Source organism: Grampus griseus, assembly GCF_964374135.1.
Source record: "Grampus griseus genome assembly, chromosome: 7".
In the NCBI taxonomy this organism is placed as follows: Eukaryota; Metazoa; Chordata; class Mammalia; order Artiodactyla; family Delphinidae; genus Grampus; species Grampus griseus.
In genome coordinates this window covers 51,986,103-52,003,704 of record NC_139001.1, presented here as the reverse complement: position 1 = coordinate 52,003,704, position 17,602 = coordinate 51,986,103, and the positions used below count along the sequence as shown (strand labels likewise).

The 17,602-nt window shown below is 39.2% G+C and overlaps 1 pseudogene across 1 annotated transcript; it reads right to left on the bottom strand.

The window, feature by feature from the left end:
* Nucleotides 1-224: 224 nt before the first annotated feature.
* LOC309825367 (importin-7-like) lies at nucleotides 225-3,796 on the bottom strand (annotated as a pseudogene). Its single transcript has 3 exons — nucleotides 3,332-3,796; nucleotides 2,918-3,253; nucleotides 225-2,524 (listed from the first exon to the last, which is right to left on the bottom strand). The product of its transcript is annotated as an importin-7-like (transcript).
* Nucleotides 3,797-17,602: the final 13,806 nt, after the last annotated feature.

The window sequence follows — 17,602 nt, the reverse complement described above, 5'->3', positions numbered from 1 at the left end:
TAAAGAAAATACTCCCTGTCCCCCAGGTTACCTCCCTCCCCCACCAAAATCCTTCTGGATTCATTTTCAGTGCCAAGTTGCATGATCAGGTCCCACCTCCTGGGTTTTTTTTTGTCCATCTATTGATCCGTTAGTTTAGAGTGGATAACATGAACCAGTTCTGGAACCGCTACTAGGAGGAACACAAGCTCTTCACTACGATCACACTGCAGGAAAGTGGTAACTCAATTCATCCCTGGTGCCGGGCCTCCAAAACTGAAAGAACTGGGCACAGCTGGAGCACTGAATTTGTATCCTCCGTGCTTCTCAATCATTTTGGATTCATGGGCTGCTCTTCTTTGATCAGCTAGAGTTGCTATATCCTGTAACAGTTTTCTTTGTTCTTCATTAAGACCATGAGTCAGAGCCTGGTACCACACGGGATTACGATTTTGTATAGTTCGAATATAGCTTTAAATATCTGATACTCATCAACAGGGTTATCTTCATCATCACTGATCGTGGAATAGCCTTCCAGGGCAGTTTCTTCAGCATCTTCTTCTTCCCAGTCTTCATCATCTCCATCTTCGCCCACTTGCTTAGCCAGGATCTCCAAATATTTTTGTCCATCTTCATCAATATCATCTTCATCACTCCCCAGTTCCTCCGATTCATCATCATCTTCATCATCCTGTCATCATCACTGTCATTCTCCTGTTCTGCATGGCAGGCGTATGCTCTTTTTAATCCATTAAATAAAAGAATAAAAGCTGGCAAAATCTGTCCAGAAACCTGATTTAAAACTTGTGGTATTTGTTCCATATCAATAAGAGCACATAGGCCCAGAACACACATCTTTCTGTCACGAAGCCCCAAGAAACAATCAACATCATTAAGCCACTGTGTAATAAAATGATCTGTAACTGGTTCAATATTATTAGGGAAGTGAAAATTTTCTAAGGTGTTGAGAAGTAGGTGTGGATTATAATACAAAGCTGCAACGGCAACTTGCAGGCACATTGTTCGAAGTTCACTTGTCTTCACCTCTCTTGTCAGTCTCTCTAATGCTGCTTCCACGAATAAGGGAATACACTGGTCAGTGCCATGCCCTTTGCACCACAGAATGATCACCTGTAACAATTTTGCTGCGTGACATTCTGCATCTTCTCCTGCAACTCCTGTAAGAAGCTTTTTGCACATACTGTATATCATTTCAAGGTACTTGCTATCAGACAGAAGTGTGTCTGTATCAACTGTTACATAATTATGAAGCAGAGGCATCATATCTGTAAAGTAATCAAAGCCATCTTGCTGAAAAACCTAAAATACCAGAGGTAGTAGCTGCCACATCTGTGGAGACACTTGTTGACATGTCAAACTATGTGCTAAAGAGAAGATCTCCTCATAGAATCCTAAGACATGCTGTTGTAAAACAGTTCCAATGACCTGTAAGCAGATTCCTTCAAGCTGCTGGGTTATTTCTTTGTGATCGTCAACTACACTAAGAAGTGTGTCGATGGTATTCAGGATTCCCACAGCAGTAGCTGCTTTGTCATCACTTCCTTCTTCATCTGGCCCAGTCTGGATTACTTGATTAAATGTCATTGCCAAATGTGTCATTTCTACTGCAATAGGAGTAACTTCTTCACTATACTCGCAGATCATTTTCTGAATTACACTGGCAAGATCATCATTTTCTGTTTCTCTTATAATATGAAGAAAAGCCTGCGTGACAGGTTGGACGAATGGTGTGACGTATTCTTTACCTTTCTCTTGATAGCTGGTCAGCACTTGAAGTGCAATGGCAGCTTCCACTTTAACAGGCATTTCCCTATCATCAATCAGTCATCTTCGTGTCAGCTCTAGGGCTGTTTGCAGGTTCTGGTCACTTTGAACTTCACTTCACAAAAATAGTGAAGGACCAGCAAGCGCTCGCTCTCGTGTAGCCTAGTTCACTGCTGAAGAGAGGGAATACATGATTCTGCAACATATATTCCATCTGATCTTTGTAGATCTTTCTCTTCAGGAGTATTTCAGCTAAAGAGCCAATCATATGCAGGGCTCCATCTTTTTCTCAAGGATCAGCATTTGGTTCTGTAAGAATCTGGTAGCAAAATCCCATAGTCTTTTGTAGTACCTCTTTCCTCTTACTACAAGCTGTAAACAAAAGTGTCTGGGCAGCAGTGGTGGGAGAGATGAAATCCTCAAACACATCAAACTTCATGTGTATGTATTCACAGGGGTCTTCTTGTCGAAGTTCCTCATCAGCATCTGTATAGCACATCAATGGAAAAATAACATCTTGGATAATGCCTTGTATATGAGGCTTCAGATTCTTCCGGGTGAGAGCATGAGAAACTCCTTGATTAATATAATTAAATGTCTGTTGTAAAACTCGAGGAGCCATATATTGCTTCTCCTTGTACTCATATAACACCTTCAATAAAACTTGTTGGACATCAACAGCAAATGCCTTCAGAAATACTTCAGCAAATCCATTATACTCCTTGGAAACATTGCCAGGGCTTCCGTATCTTTCAAAAAGCCTTGCTGGGCTTCCCTCATGGCGCAGTGGTTTAGAATCTGCCTGCTAATGCAGGGGACACAGGTTCGAGCCCTGGTCTGGGAAGATGCCACATGCCGCGGAGCAACTAGGCCCGTGAGCCACAACTACTGAACCTGCGTGTCTGGAGCCTGTGCTCCGCAACAAGAGAGGCTGCGATAGTGAGAGGCCTGCGCACCGCGATGAAGAGTGGCCCCCGCTTGCCACAACTAGAGAAAGCCCTCGCACAGAAATGAAGACCCAACACAGCCAAAAATAAATAAATAAATTTAAAACTAAATAAATAAAAAAATACTCCTGTTCTCTGTTTAAAAAAAAAAAAAATGCTTTGCCGAAAACCTTCAGGGAGCGCAAGGCTTAAAAAAAAAAAAAAACCCTTGCTAAGATATGTAAAGCCCACTTCTTACATTTCCACCATGGTAACTTAGGTCTGTCATCTTCTTCAACTTGAAGTGTTTCATTAGGTACATCCCTGTTCACAACAGTCGTTAAAATTTTTACCCATTCTGTCAGGTTCTGTTGGTTTATAAGCTCCAGTGGTAGTGTATACTGAACAAGAGCATAGAAGATCTTAAAAATTTGTTTCTGGATGAGGACAGATTGATCAGACTGATCAGAAAGAAGCTGGATAAAACGGTCCTTTAGAACTGGCAGGAAATATTGCACTGCTGCTACCAATGGACTCCGTTCCTCTGGTTTCTTATACCAGAACTACAACTGGCAGTCTGACAGAGGTTGGAGCAACAGCTGGAAGATTCCTTAGCAGGAAGATGGGTAGTCATTTTTCACAAGCTGATAGAGGCAAAGAAGAATTCCTAGCCAACATGCACTGTTATCAGACTGAAGGTAAAAGCCAATTTTGTCCACAATGGCAGTCCAGCGACTTGGATAATCATGTCTGATGATATGATGAATGCATGTAGTAATCTGTACCCTGATGAACTCAGGAGAGTGGATAATGACTTCTACAATATTTTCTCGAATACAATGTCGATCTTCTTCTGGAATAGTATAAGGGGATATATCCCCTGGTGCTGTTTCCCGATCAGGCCAATACTGTGTTATCATATTTTTCAAATAGATAACACCTGCCTGTCCCACAGGTAAATCCAGGTGTTCTGACATAGTAATCTGAAGCAGTGTTGAAACAAAATTCAGAGACTTGTGTGCTTCATTGAGCTGGCGCTCCATGGCCTCATGCAGGGCTGGGTCCATGGTGCCCCGCAGGGCTTCGATAATGGTGTTGGGGTCCATGGCAGGGTGGACGCAGTCAAACCCAGGGGTCGGGTGCTACTGGCCCAGGAATAGCGCCCCTCACTGCACACATGGACCTGCCATGCTCCGCAGCGGCAACCGGTGCGAAAGGAAAGAGAAGCGCCAAGGCCACGGATAGAACCTCTTCTTCTCAGCGTGGAGGTGGGAGATGCTCCAGCCACTTCCTGTTGGCGTGCCTGTGGAGCCCTTTGGGAGATGTAGTCCACTTGGGCAGTCCGCAGCCCACGTGGCCCTGAGCTGTCGCTCCTACAGACAAGACCTGCTGGAATCCTGTTAAGTGTCACCCAGAAATGTTCATCAGGAGGGTAGGTGTCCTTAGACCACCCAAGTAAATCAATGGCTCTCTGGTCTTGGAGAACAAGATTAGCCAATTCTCTTGTAAGGGATACATAGGTGGAGCCAAAGTAAATGGTGAGATTATGGGGAGGAGACATTTTTCTTATCCAAGTCCACAGCATGAAGGAAAACAATTGGTATTTCTGGTCAAAGTGCATATATCTGGTCCTCTGACAATATGAGGAGGAGGCAGCACCCCTGGGGTGACTTTTTTCCCTTTAAATCCTTCTATATACTGAATGATCTCCCTGTTGGTTTTCAGGGGGAAATCTTTTTTTTTCTTTTTTTTTTTTAATACATCAGGTTCTTATTAGTCATCAGTTTTATACACATCAGTGTATACATGTCAGTCCCAATCTCCCAATTCATCACACCACCACCACCCCCGCCCCCCTGTGGCTTTCCCCCCTTGGTTTCCATACGTTTGTTCTGTACATCTGTGTCTCAATTTCTGCCCTGCAAACCGGTTCTTCTGTACCATTTTTCTAGGTTCCACATATATGCGTTAATATATGATATTTGTTTTTCTTTTTATGTCTTCACTCTGTATGACAGTCTCTGGGTCCACCCACGTCTCAACAAATGACAAAATTTCGTTCCTTTTTATGGCTGAGTAATATTCCATTGTATATATGTACCACTACTTCTTTATCCATTTGTCTGTTGATGGGCATTTAGGTTGCTTCCATGACCTGGCAATTGTAAATAGTGCTGCAGTGAACATTGGGGTGCGTGTGTCTTTTTGAATTGTGGTTTTCTCAGGGTATATGCCCAGTAGTGGGATTGCTGGATCATATGGTAATTCTATGTTTAGTTTTTTAAGGAACCTCCATACTGTTCTCCATAGTGGCTGTATCAGTTTACATTCCCACCAACCATGAAAGAGGGTTCCCTTTTCTCCACATCCTCTCCAGCATTTGCTGTTTGTAGATTATCTGATGAAGCCCATTCTAACTGCTATGTCTTCTTCGGAGAAATGTCTATTTAGGTCTTCTGCCCATTTTTGGATTGGGTTGTTTGTTTTTTTAATATTGAGCTGCATGAGCTGTTTATATATTTTGGAGATTAATCCTTTGTCCGTTGATTCGTTTGCAAATATTTTCTCCCATTCTGAGGGTTGTCTTTTCATCTTGTTTATGGTTTCCTTTGCTGTGCAAAAGCTTTGAAGTTTCATTAGGTCCCATTTGTTTATTTTTGTTTTTATTCCCATTAGTCTAGGAGGTGGATCAAAAAAGATCTTGCTGTGATTTATGTCAAAGAGTGTTCTTCCTATGTTTTCCTCTCAGAGTTTTATAATGTCTGATCTTACATTTACGTCTCTAATCCATTTTGAGTTTATTTTTGTGTATGGTGTTAGGGAGTGTTCTAATTTCATTCGATTACATGTAGCTGTCCAGTTTTCCCAACACCACTTATTAAAGAGACTGTCTTTTCTCCATTGTATATCCTTGCCTCCTTTGTCATAGATTAGTTGACCATAGGTGCATGGGTATACCTCTGGGCTTTCTATCTTGTTCCATTGATCTATGTTTCTGTTTTTGTGCCAGTATCATATTGTCTTGATTACTGTAGCTTTGTAGTATAGTCTGAAGTCAGGGAGTCTAATTCCTCCATCTCTGTTTCTTTCCCTCAAGACTGCTTTGGCTATTCGGGGTCTTTTTTGTCTCCATACAAATTTTAAGATTTTTTTCTTCTAGTTCCGTAAAAAATGCCACTGGTAATTTGATAGGGATTGCATTGAATCTGTAGATTGCTTTGGGTAGTATAGTCATTTTCACAGTATTGATTCTTCCAATCCAAGAGCATGGTATATCTCTCCATCTGTTGGTATCATCTTTAATTTCTTTCATCAGTGTCTTATAGTTTTCTGCATACAGGTCTTTTGTCTCCCTAGGTAGGTTTATTCCTAGGTATTTTACTCTTTCTCTTGCAATGGTAAATGGGAGTGTTTCCTTAATTTCTCTTTCAGATTTTTCATCATTAGTGTATAGGAATGCAAGAGATTTCTGTGCATTAATTTTGTATCCTGCAACCTTACCAAATTCATTGATTAGCTCTAGTAGTTTTCTGGTGGCATCTTTAGGATTCTCTATGTATAGTATATGTCATCTGCAAACAGTGACAATTTTACTTCTTCTTTTCCAGTTGTGTTCTCTTTATTTCTTTTTCTTCTCTGATCACCAAGGCTAGGACTTCCAAAACTACGTTGAATAATAGTGGTGAGAGTGGACATCCTTGTCTTGTTCCTGATCTTAGAGGTAATGCTTTCAGTTTTTCACCATTGAGAATGATGTTTGCTGTGGGTTTGTTGTATATGGCCTTTATTATCTTGAGGTAGGTTCCCTCTGTGCTCACTTTCTGGAGAGTTTTTATCATAAATGGGTGTTGAATTTTGTGAAAAGCTTTCTCTGCATCTATTGAGATGATAATATGATTTTTTTTTTTTTTCTTTTGCGGTACGCGGGCCCTCACTGCTGTGGCCTCTCCCGTTGCGAGCACAGGCTCCGGATGCGCAGGCTCAGCGGCCATGGCTCACGGGCCCAGCCACTCTGTGGCATGTGGGATATTCCCAGACCGGGGCACGAACCCACGTCCCCTGCATTGGCAGGTGGACTCTCAGCCACTGCGCCACCAGGGAAGCCCGATCATATGATTTTATTCTTCAATTTGTTAACATGATGTATCACATTGATTGATTTGTGTATGTTGAAGGATCCTTGCATCCCTGGGATAAATCCCACTTGATCATGGTGTTTGATCCTTCTAATGTGTTGTTGAATTCTGTTTACTAGTATTTTGTTGAGGATTTTTGCATCTATATTCATCAGTGATATTGATCTGTAATTTTCTTTTTTTGTAGTATCTTTGTCTGGTTTTGGTATCAGGGTGATGGTGGCCTCCTAGAATGAGTTTGGGAGTGTTCCTTCCTCTGCAATTTTTTGGAAGAGTTTGAGAAGGATGGGTGTTAGCTCTTCTCTAAATGTTTGATAGAATTCACCTGTGAAGCCATCTGGTCCTGCACTTTTGTTTGTTGGAAGATTTTTAATCACAGTTTCAATTTCATTACTTGTGATTGGTCTGTTCATATTTTCTATTTCTTCCTGGTTCAGTCTTGGAAGGTTACACTTTCTAAGAAAGTGTCTATTCCTTCCAGGTTGTCCATTTTATTGGCATAGAGTTGCTTGTAGTAGTCTCTTAGGATGCTTTGTATTTGTGCAGTGTCTGTTGTAAGTTCTCCTTTTTCATTTATAGTTTTATTGATTTGAATCCTCTCCCTCTTTTTCTTGATGAGTCTGGCTAATGGTTTATCAGTTTTATTTAACTTCTCAAAGAAACAGCTTTTAGTTTTACTGATGTTTGCTGTTGTTTTCTTTGTTTCTATGTCATTTATTTCTGCTCTGATGTTTATGATTTCTTTCCTTTTGCTAACTTTGGGTTTCGTTTGTTCTTCTTTATCTGGTTCCTTTAGGTGTAAGGTTATATTATTTATTTGAGATTTTTCTTGTTTCTTGAGATAGGCTTGTATAGCTATAAACTTCCCTCTTAGAACTGCTTTTGCTGCATCCCATAGGTTTTGTATTGTCGTGTTTTCATTATCATTTGTCTCTAGCTATTTTTTGATTTCCTGTTTGATTTCTTCAGTGATCTCTTGGTTGTTTAGTAACGTAGTGTTTAGCCTCCACGTGTTTGTATCTTTTACGTTTTTTTCCCTGTAATTCATTTCTAATCTCATAGCGTTGTGGTCAGAAAAGATGCTTGATATGATTTCAATTTTCTTAAATTTACTGAGGCTTGATTTGTGACCCAAGGTGTGATCTATCCTGGAAAATGTTCTGTGCGCACTTGAGAAGAAAGTGTAATCTGCTGTTTTTGGATGGAATGTCCTATAAATATCAATTTATCTAGTCTATTGTGTCATTTAAAGCTTCTGTTTCCTTATTTATTTTCATTTTGGATGATATGTCCGTTGGTGTAAGTGAGGTATTAAAGTCCCCCACTATTATTGTGTTACTGTAGATTTCCTCTTTTACAACTGTTAGCAGTTGCCTTATGTATTGAGGTGCTCCTGTGTTGGGTGCATATATATTTATAGTTGTTATATCTTCTTCTTGGATTGATCCCTTGATCATTATATAGTGTTCTTCCTTGTCTCTTGTAACATTCTTTATTTAAAGTATGTTTTGTCTGATATGAGTATTGCTACTCCAGCTTTCTTTTGATTTCCATTTGCATGGAATATCTTTTTCCATCCCCTCACTTTCAGTCTGTATGTGTCCCTAGGGCTGAAGTGGGTCTCTTCTAGGCAGCGTATATATGGGTCTTGTTTTTGTATACATTCAACCAGCCTGTGTCTTTTGGTTGGAGCATTTAATTCATTCACGTTTAAGGTAATTATCGATATGTTTGTTCCTATGACCATTTTCGTAATTGTTTTGCGTTTGTTTTTGTAAGTCCTTTTCTTCTCTTGTGTTTCCTACTTAGAGAAGATCCTTTAGCATTTGATGTAGAGCTGGTTTGGTGGTGCTGAATTGTTCTAGCTTTTACTTGTCTATAAAGCTTTTGATTTCTCCATCGAATCTGAATGAGATCCTTGCTGGGTAGAGTAATCTTGGTTTTAGGTTCTTCCCTTTCATCACTTTAAGTATATCATGCCACTCCCTTCTGGCTTGTAGATTTTCTGCTGAGAAATCAGCTGTTAATCTTATGGGAGTTTCCTTCTATGTTATTTGTCATTTTTCTCTTGCTGCTTTTAATAATTTTTCTTTGTCTTTAATTTTTGCCAATTTGATTACTATGTGTCTCGGCATGTTTCTCCTTGGGTTTATCCTGTATGGGACTCACTGTGCTTCCTGGACTTGGGTGGCTATTTCCTTTCCCATGTTAGGGATGGTTTAGACTATAATCTCTTTGAATATTTTCTCGGGTCATTTCTCTCTCTCTTCTCCTTCTGGGACCCCTGTAATGTGAACGTTGTTACGTTTAATGCGGTCACAGAGGTCTCTTAGGCTGTGTTCATTTCTTTTCATTCTTTTTTCTTTATTCTGTTCCACAGCAGTGAATTCCACCATTCTGTCTTCCAGGTCACCTATCCGTTCTTCTGCCTCAGTTATTCTGCTATTGATTCCTTCTAGTGTAGTTTTCATTTCAGTTATTGTATTGTTCATCTCTGTTTTTTTGTTCTTTAATTCTTCTAGATCTTCGTTAAACATTTCTTGCATTTCTGAATCTTTGCCTCCATTCTTTTTCCGAGGTCCTGGATCATGTTCACTATCATTATTCTGAATTCTTTTTCTGGAAGGTTGTCTATCTCCACTTCATTTAGTTGGTGAATGTGGTTTTTGTTCCACAGGCTGCAGGACTGTAGTTCTTCTTCTCATGTCTGCCCTCTGGTGGATGAGTGTATCTAAGAGGCTTGTGCAGGTTTTCTGGTCGGAGGGACTGGTGGTGGGTAGAGCTGGGTGTTGCTCTGGTGGGCAGAGCTCAGTAAAACTTTAATCAGCTTGACTCCTGATGGGTGGGGCTGGGTTCCCTCCCTGTTGGTTGTTTGGCCTGAGGCAACCCAACAGTGGTGCCTACCTGGGCTCTTTGGTGGGGCTAATGACAGACTCTGGGAGGGCTCACGTCAAGGAGTACTTCCCAGAACTTCTGCTGCCAGTGTCCTTGTCCCTACGGTGAGCCACAGCCCTCCCCACCCCCCTGCCTCTGCAGGAGACCCTCCAACACTAGCAGGTAGGTCTGGTTCAGTATCCCCTGGGTTCACTGCTCCTTCTCCTGGGTCCTGATGCGCACACTGCTTTGTGTGTGCCCTTCAAGAGTGGGGTCTCTGTTTCCCCCAATCCTGTCGAAGTCCTGGAATCAAATCCCACTAGCCTTCAAAGTATGTTTCTCTAGGAATTCCTCCTCCTGTTGCCGGACCCCCAGGTTGGGAAGCCTGACATGGGGCTCAGAACCTTCACTCCAGTGGGTGGACTTCTGTGGTATAAGTGTTCTCCAGTCTGTGAGTCACCCACCCAGCTGTTATGGGATTTGATTTTGCTGTGATTGCGTCCCTCCTACTGTCTCATTGTGGCTTCTCCTTTGTCTTTGGATGTGGGGTATCTTTTTTGGTGAGTTCCAGTGTCTTCTTGTCGATGATTGTGCAGCAGCTAGTTGTGATTCGGGTGTTCTCACAAGAGGGAGTGAGAGCATGTCCTTCTACTCTGCCATCTTGGTTTCCCTCTCAGTAGTTCTATTTTTAGTTTTTTAAGGAACCTCCATACTGTTCTCCATAGTGGCTGTATCAATTTACATTCCCACCAACAGTGCAAGAGGGTTCCCTTTTCTCTACTCCCTCTCCAGCATTTATTGTTTGTAGAGTTTTTGATGATGGCCATTCTGACAGGTGTGAGGTGATACTTCATTTTAGTTTTGATTTGCATTTCTCTAATGATTAGTGATGTTCAGCATCCTTTCATGTGTTTCTTGGCAATCTGTGTATCTTCTTTGGAGAAATGAAAAGCAGACATCTTTAATTGGGATAAAGTACAACTGACTGATCTATTTTCTGCGTTATGGTTTTGGAGTTATATCTAAAAAATATTTGCCTAAAACAGCATTACAGCAATTTTATATTTTCTTCCAGAATGTTTATTATTCTGTGTTCTACATTTAGGTGTAGGGTTCATTTTGAATGAATTTTTATGTGGTATAAATTATGGATCAAAGCTCATTTTACTACATATGATATCCAGTTCCTGCATATGGGTATTCAATTGTTTCAGAACCACTTTTTGAAAGACTATCTTTTCTCAGTTGAATTGCCTTTCACCCTTGTCAAAAAACTAGTTGTCTGTATGTGTGTAGGTCTATTTCTGTAATCTGTTCTGTTCTATTGATCTATTTGTGTATTTCCATGCCAATACCACACTGCTTTCATTAATGTAGCTTATATCCATCTTGAAAACAAGTAGTGTTAATCTTCTTTTTTTAAAGTTATTTTGGGTATTCTAGTTCTTTGTATTTCCATATGAATTTTAGAATGAGCTCAGTGAATCTATTTATTTTTAAATTCTTTTTCTCATTGTTTCATTTTGATAATTTCTATTGCCATGTCTTTTAGTCCACTAAGTATTTTCTTCTACAATGACTAATCTACTGTTCGTACAATTCAGTGTACTTTTCATCTCAGACATTGTAGTTTTCATCTCTAAAATTTTTATTTTATCTTTTTTGTATCTTCCATGTTTCTCCTTGAGTTTTTAAAAATATGGAAAACAATTATATAATAACTGTTGTAATATTATTGAGTCCTAATTCTAACATCTGTGTCATTCCTGGGTCAGTTTCAGTTGATTTATTTTGATCCATTTTTATTCCTTAAAATGGGTCACATTTTCCTGCTACTTTGCATTCCTGGTAATTTTTGATTTGATGCCAGGCATTGTGAAGTTTACCTTATTTGTGCTGGATATTTTTTTATCCCTGTAAATATTTTTGGGCTTTATTCTGGGGTGCAGTTAAGTTACTTGGAAACAGCTTGATCCTTTCAGGTCTTCTTTGAAGATTCATTTGGTGGAATCAGAGCAGTGTTTAGTCCAGGGCAGTTACCATTATTAAAGCTAGATAATTCTGAATATTCACTCAATGCCCCATAATTAATGAGATTTTCCAGTCTTCCTAGGGTGAATGGGATTACTCCAGCCCATGTAAGCTCCAAGTTCTTTTCCCCCGCTCATCCTTTCAGATGGTTCTTTCTCAGTCCCTCAGGTAGTTTACTCAAATCATTATCATGACCAGTGCTCTACTAAATACTTGAGTGAGGTTCCCTGCAGAACTCCAGACTTTTTTTTTTCTCAATGCAGTTCTCTCCTCTCCAGTTTTCTTGTCCTGTGAACTCAAACCTTCTTGATCCCCCTACACTCTCAGCTCCATCTCCTCAACTTGGGGCTTTTTCCAGGTTTCTGTTCCCTGTGCCACCTTGTGGGAACTCTCTCAGGGATTTAAATAAGATCATCTTAAGGCTCACCTCATTTGTTCCCTGTACCTCAGGGGGTCACTCTCCTTTGTTGCTGTATATCAAGTGTCTTGAAAACAATTCTTTTATACATTTTGTTAGTTTATTTTGGTGATTCCAACTTTATTTTGGTTGGAAGTAGAAGTCTTCTCTAGCTAGCTTCTTGACATCTCTCTCCACTTGAATGACTCACAGTTGTCTTAAACTTAACATATCTAGAGCAGAACTCTAATTTGCCCTCTGAAAACTCTCCCCCCGCACCCCCACCACTTTTTAAACCATCTCAGTATCTGATACCACCACCACATAGTTGCTCAAACTTGGGACTTGGAAACCATACTTGATTTCTTCTCCTTCATAACCATACCTGATCCTTCAGTGAGTCATAGATTATACCTCCAAAGCATGCCTTCAACCCAGTTATTTTTCACCATCTCTTCCACCACCCTAGTTGAGGGCACAGTATCTTTCACTGGGATTATCATAATAGTCTTCTAATTGATCTCTCCATTTCCTTCTTTACTTCCTCCTCCAGCCCACCATAACCATTCATCACATAGCAGTGTTACTGAGCTTTTAAAACCATAAACCAAGTCAAATTAAGCTTCTTAAAAATCCTTTAAAATACTTACTCATCGCACATAAAAGTCCAAACTCCTTACAATGTCCTATAAGATACAAAAAAATTGACCAACATTATCTCGAACTATTCCCACCCTCCTTAACTATGTTCCAGTTAGACTGGTACTTATTCTTTCTAGAAAATTCCAAACTCTTTCCTACCTTAGAGCCTTGCCACCACATAGAATGTTCTTCTTCTAGTTTTGTGGTATGACTGTGCTCTCTCATCCTTCAGATCTTGACCTAAGTAGTACCTCTGCAGACAAGCTTTCACTAACTTTCCCGTTTAAGTACTCTGTTGTTTGCTGTCATAGTACCTTGCCTCTTAGCTTCATGAAACTTGATCATCTTACAGTTATATTCTGTAATTATATAGCTATTTATTTACATACTTTATATCTGTTTGTCTTTACTAGATTGTAAACTTTGGAGGCTCTGAAACATATCTTTTTGTTCACTGCTCTATACTCAGCACTTAATACTGCCTATCACAGAGCAGGTATTCAATGCTTTGTTGATTGAATGAAGAAAATGACTGAGTAGAAATCATATTGGTATGCTTTCCTGATGCTAGAAAAACTATCATTGCTACTTTTTTATTGATTGCTGAATTCCACAATTAGAGGGTAATCTCTTTGGTCTAAGACCTATTACTTTCAAGAAAAATTAAACTTTTTAGACTTTAATATATGAGGTCATTTCCTGAGGATAAAAAATCAGTGGGTAGAGTGAATATCTAAATTCTGGTCACATGCGAAGGATGTTGAGGGGAGAAAAAATGAAAGAGTGGAAGGAAGAAGCAAAAAGTGTTCTGGGACATACAATACAAACACTACCCATGTCATATTTACCTGTGCTAGGTGAATCCTAATCTTTATATTATTTCTGTATCTATATCTGTATCGACTGTATGGTCCATTGGCTGTAGTGTAGTTAACAGCTTTTAATTGTGCAGTCATACTGCCAGACAACTTGGAGTTCTTGAAATGTTTTTTAAATATCCACAAGGAATTTCAGGAATATACAGGGACTATTAAGGACCAGGGATATCTCTGGGGGATCAGATTGTATCCTGTATGTTCAAAAGCACAGTTCTCATTTCCCCAAGAGGCTCTCACATTAAGAATAGTGTCCTCATGTATAAAAATTGTCAAGATTCTGTGATTTGCCAAATCTTAATTAGCTAATATTAGCTGTTGGATGACTGATCCACTTCCTGTGATATTTAAAATTTCTAAAAGCACAGTTATTAAACTGGCATCAGCCTTTGTGCTGTATTTTTGTTTGTTTGCTGCTGTGTGGGTACCTGTCTGTTGGAATGTAAATTTAGAGATTAACCCTCTAAAACTATTAAAAATATGGTATTCTTTGAATATCTGAAATTCTATGTAGACACTGGTTTGTCAAAGTTTATGATCTAAGTTCTTGGCCCTTTCCTCCTTTCAGTAAATATCGGATTACACTGACTAGATCAGAGGTAACTAGTGTTTAATCTTTATTCACACTGGAATACCTTGTTGTCCAAGGGAGTTTTTGACCAGCTGTAGCAGGGCAGGCTGATCTCACTGCCAAATTGAGATTGGTATCTATACAACAGAAGGGTATGATTTCCACTTTCTGTCTCCTCTTCCCTACCACCTTGTCCATCAAATTCTGGCTGCTGGTTGACCTACTTTAGTTTATTGCTTTCCCATTAGGTTTCATTCATTCATAAATATTTATGAAGTGAATACCATGCTCCAGGCACTAATTTAGTGCTAGAAATTTAGTAGTAAACTAAAAGATGAAAATATGTGCTTGTGGAGTTTATATTCTAGCAGGAAGTTAAACATTAAATAAAACAAATTAATAAATTATATAGTTCGTTAGACAATGTTATGCACTTTGAAGAAAACTACAGAAGGAAAGGGGAATTAGAGCTCCAGGAGTGGTTTGGGATGGGAAGAGCTGAGATTGTAAATAGGGTAACCAGAGAAGGCCTTGCTGAAAAGATGACCTGGGCTAAGACATGAAGGAGGTAAGCGTGGGATCTATGTAGGTTTTTGGGGCAAGAGCTTTCTAGTTAGAGAGAACAGTAAGTGCTCTGTGGTGGGAGTATGCCAGGAGTACTCTAGATGCAACTAGGAGGTCAGAGAGGGTAGAGTGGAGTGAGCAAGAGGAACGTACCATAAAGTTAAGTAAAAAAAAAAAAAAAAAAAAATACAGAATAACAGATTGCATAGGACTTTATACAGCACTGTAAATACTTTGGCTTTTACTCTTTGAAATGAGTCCCTTGGAAAACTTTCACCAGCTTAGTGATATGATCTGACAAATTTTAAAGGATCATTTTGGCTTTTGTGTTAAAAATAGACTGTAGAGGCAAAGGTTAAAGCAGTGAGGCCAATTAAGAGGCTATTTTAGTAATCCTAGCTGGTTGCAGGTGGCTTGAGCCAGGAAAGTGACAGTGAAGGTAGTGAGAAGTAGTGAAATTCTGGATGCATTTTGAAGGTGGAGTTGACAAGATTTGGATCAGATTGGATATCGGTATGAGAGAAAGAGCAAAGTGAAGAATGACTCTGAGATCTTTTGTTCTGATCAGCTAGAAAAGTGGATTTGTCATTAACAAAAATAGGAAGACAGAAGAGCTGCTTTTGTAGGGGAAGTTCAGGATTCTGGACATTTAACGTGGAGATATCTCTACTTGGGTGTTTACTAGGTATCAAGTTGGTAGTTTTTAATCTGAATTTGAGATCAAGGGAGGGGCCAGTTGAATAGATGTTATTGAGAACTGTGAGACTGAATGAGGTCACTAAAAGACACAATTATGGGTAGAGAAGAGGAAGTGTCTAAGGTCTGAGCTCTGAGGTATCCCAGTAGTAAGATGTCACAGGGGGCGTACCCAGTGAGTTAGGAAGAAAATTAATGTGGACATGAAAGCAAAGTGAGGAAAGGAGGAGGGAGTGATCACCTTCGTAAAATTCTGCTAACAGAATAAATGAGATAAAACTGAACGTTCACCAGTGCACACGTCAATTTGGAGGTCCTTGGTGGTCTTGGAAATAGTTTTGGTGTAATAGTTGGGACCTCAGCCAGAGTGGAGTCAGTTTAAGAGAAAATTGCAAGAATATGAATATGGGCCCTTTCATTTCAACCATTAGTATCATTCAGAAGGTTCTTATTCCAGACAATGAACCATAAAAGTCGATGCAGAGAGCTCTTCTCTACAGTATTTTGCTCTACCCATGACTTTAAACACTCTTTGGGCTCTCTTTCTATCTGATCATTAGGTATGACCTCCAGTGCTGGTTAGCAATTTTGTTCTTGGAAAAATTCCTACTTTCCCCAAACTGCAGAGTTTACTTTCAGTTTTCAGTAGCCATCCTTTCTTGCTCAGGCAGAAGAAATGCCTGTTTACGCTTTATAGAAAAACATATGCCAAATAAAGGAATTAGAATATCCATATATTTCTACATTAACATTATTCGTCTAGCCTTCTTTTGTGGATAGAACTTCTCTTCAGAGTGGAAAATGTCCTTAGCAAATGACAGCAATGAATACCAAAAATTTACCACTAAAGAGAGAAAATTTGGTGCGTGTGTGTGTTCACAAGTTTATGTGCAAGGGAGAAAGTTACACATTTTTCACGTGTGTATGAAAAAGTTTGTGAGAGGAAAAAAAAGACTGATTGAAAACTGAATGTCAAATATTTTTGTGTGTGTGTGTATTTATACACATATATACACATATTTGTGTGTGTGTGTCTAAGTTTGTTTATTTTAAAATAATATCAAACTTAGGGAAAAATGACAAGCCCAATGCAAATAACTTTTCTTTCCTGGGAGTAAGGTGACACCATGTTGCCACAGCACCTGCAAATATTTTTAGTGTGTAATTCCTATAAACAAGGAAGTTCTCCTACATTACCACAGTATAAACATCAAAGTCAGGAAATTAACACTGATACATTGCTACTGTTTAATCCACACAGCCTATCCAAGTTTCACCAATTGTCTCGAAAAAGTCCTTTAAAATAAAAGGATCCAATCTAGGATCATGGGATGCATTTAGATGCCATGACTCTTGAAACTTTCCATCTGGAACAGTTCCTTAGCATTTCCTTGATTTTTGTGACTTAGACACTGGCCAGCTATTTTGTAGACTGTTCCTCAATTTGAGTATGTTTGATATTTCCTCAATATTAGATTGAGATTATGCAATTTTTGGCATCACATCACAGAAGAGAAGCTACGTTTTTTGTACCGTATTATATTGTATGTCCTACTACTTCACTTTATCTCATTACTGGTGATGTAACTGATCACTTGGTTAACGTTGTGTTTGTCAGGATTCTCGCATGTAAAGTTACTCATTTTCCCTTTGTAATTTAATCACTATCTGTGTAGCGATAACTTGAAATTGTGTAAATATCTCATTCCTTACCAGACTTTTTCTCTCTCTAGTTTTAGGATCAATCGATGTTTCTTGACTGGATTACTATAACGATGGTTGATAAATGTGATTTTCTAATTCCATTATTCATGCTGCATTTATTAGTTGTAGTCCACTGTAAGAAAAGCTTTCTCTTCTCCCCATTTATTTATTCATTTATTTATTTTTCTCAGTATGGATTCCTGGATTCCCATTTTATTAAATGAGTTATAATTTGCTAATATCATTACTTATTTTAATACTCATTTTAGCCCAGATTTGGCCAATGGGAACTTGTTCGTGCTGGTTTCTGTGTATTTTTAGCATGTCCCTTATATTCACTTAGCACTTTCTTACTTTCTGGCACAAGAAGGCTTATCTTGTATTTTCTCTGCCCCAGTCCTGGAATTAATTTTTTCTCCAAG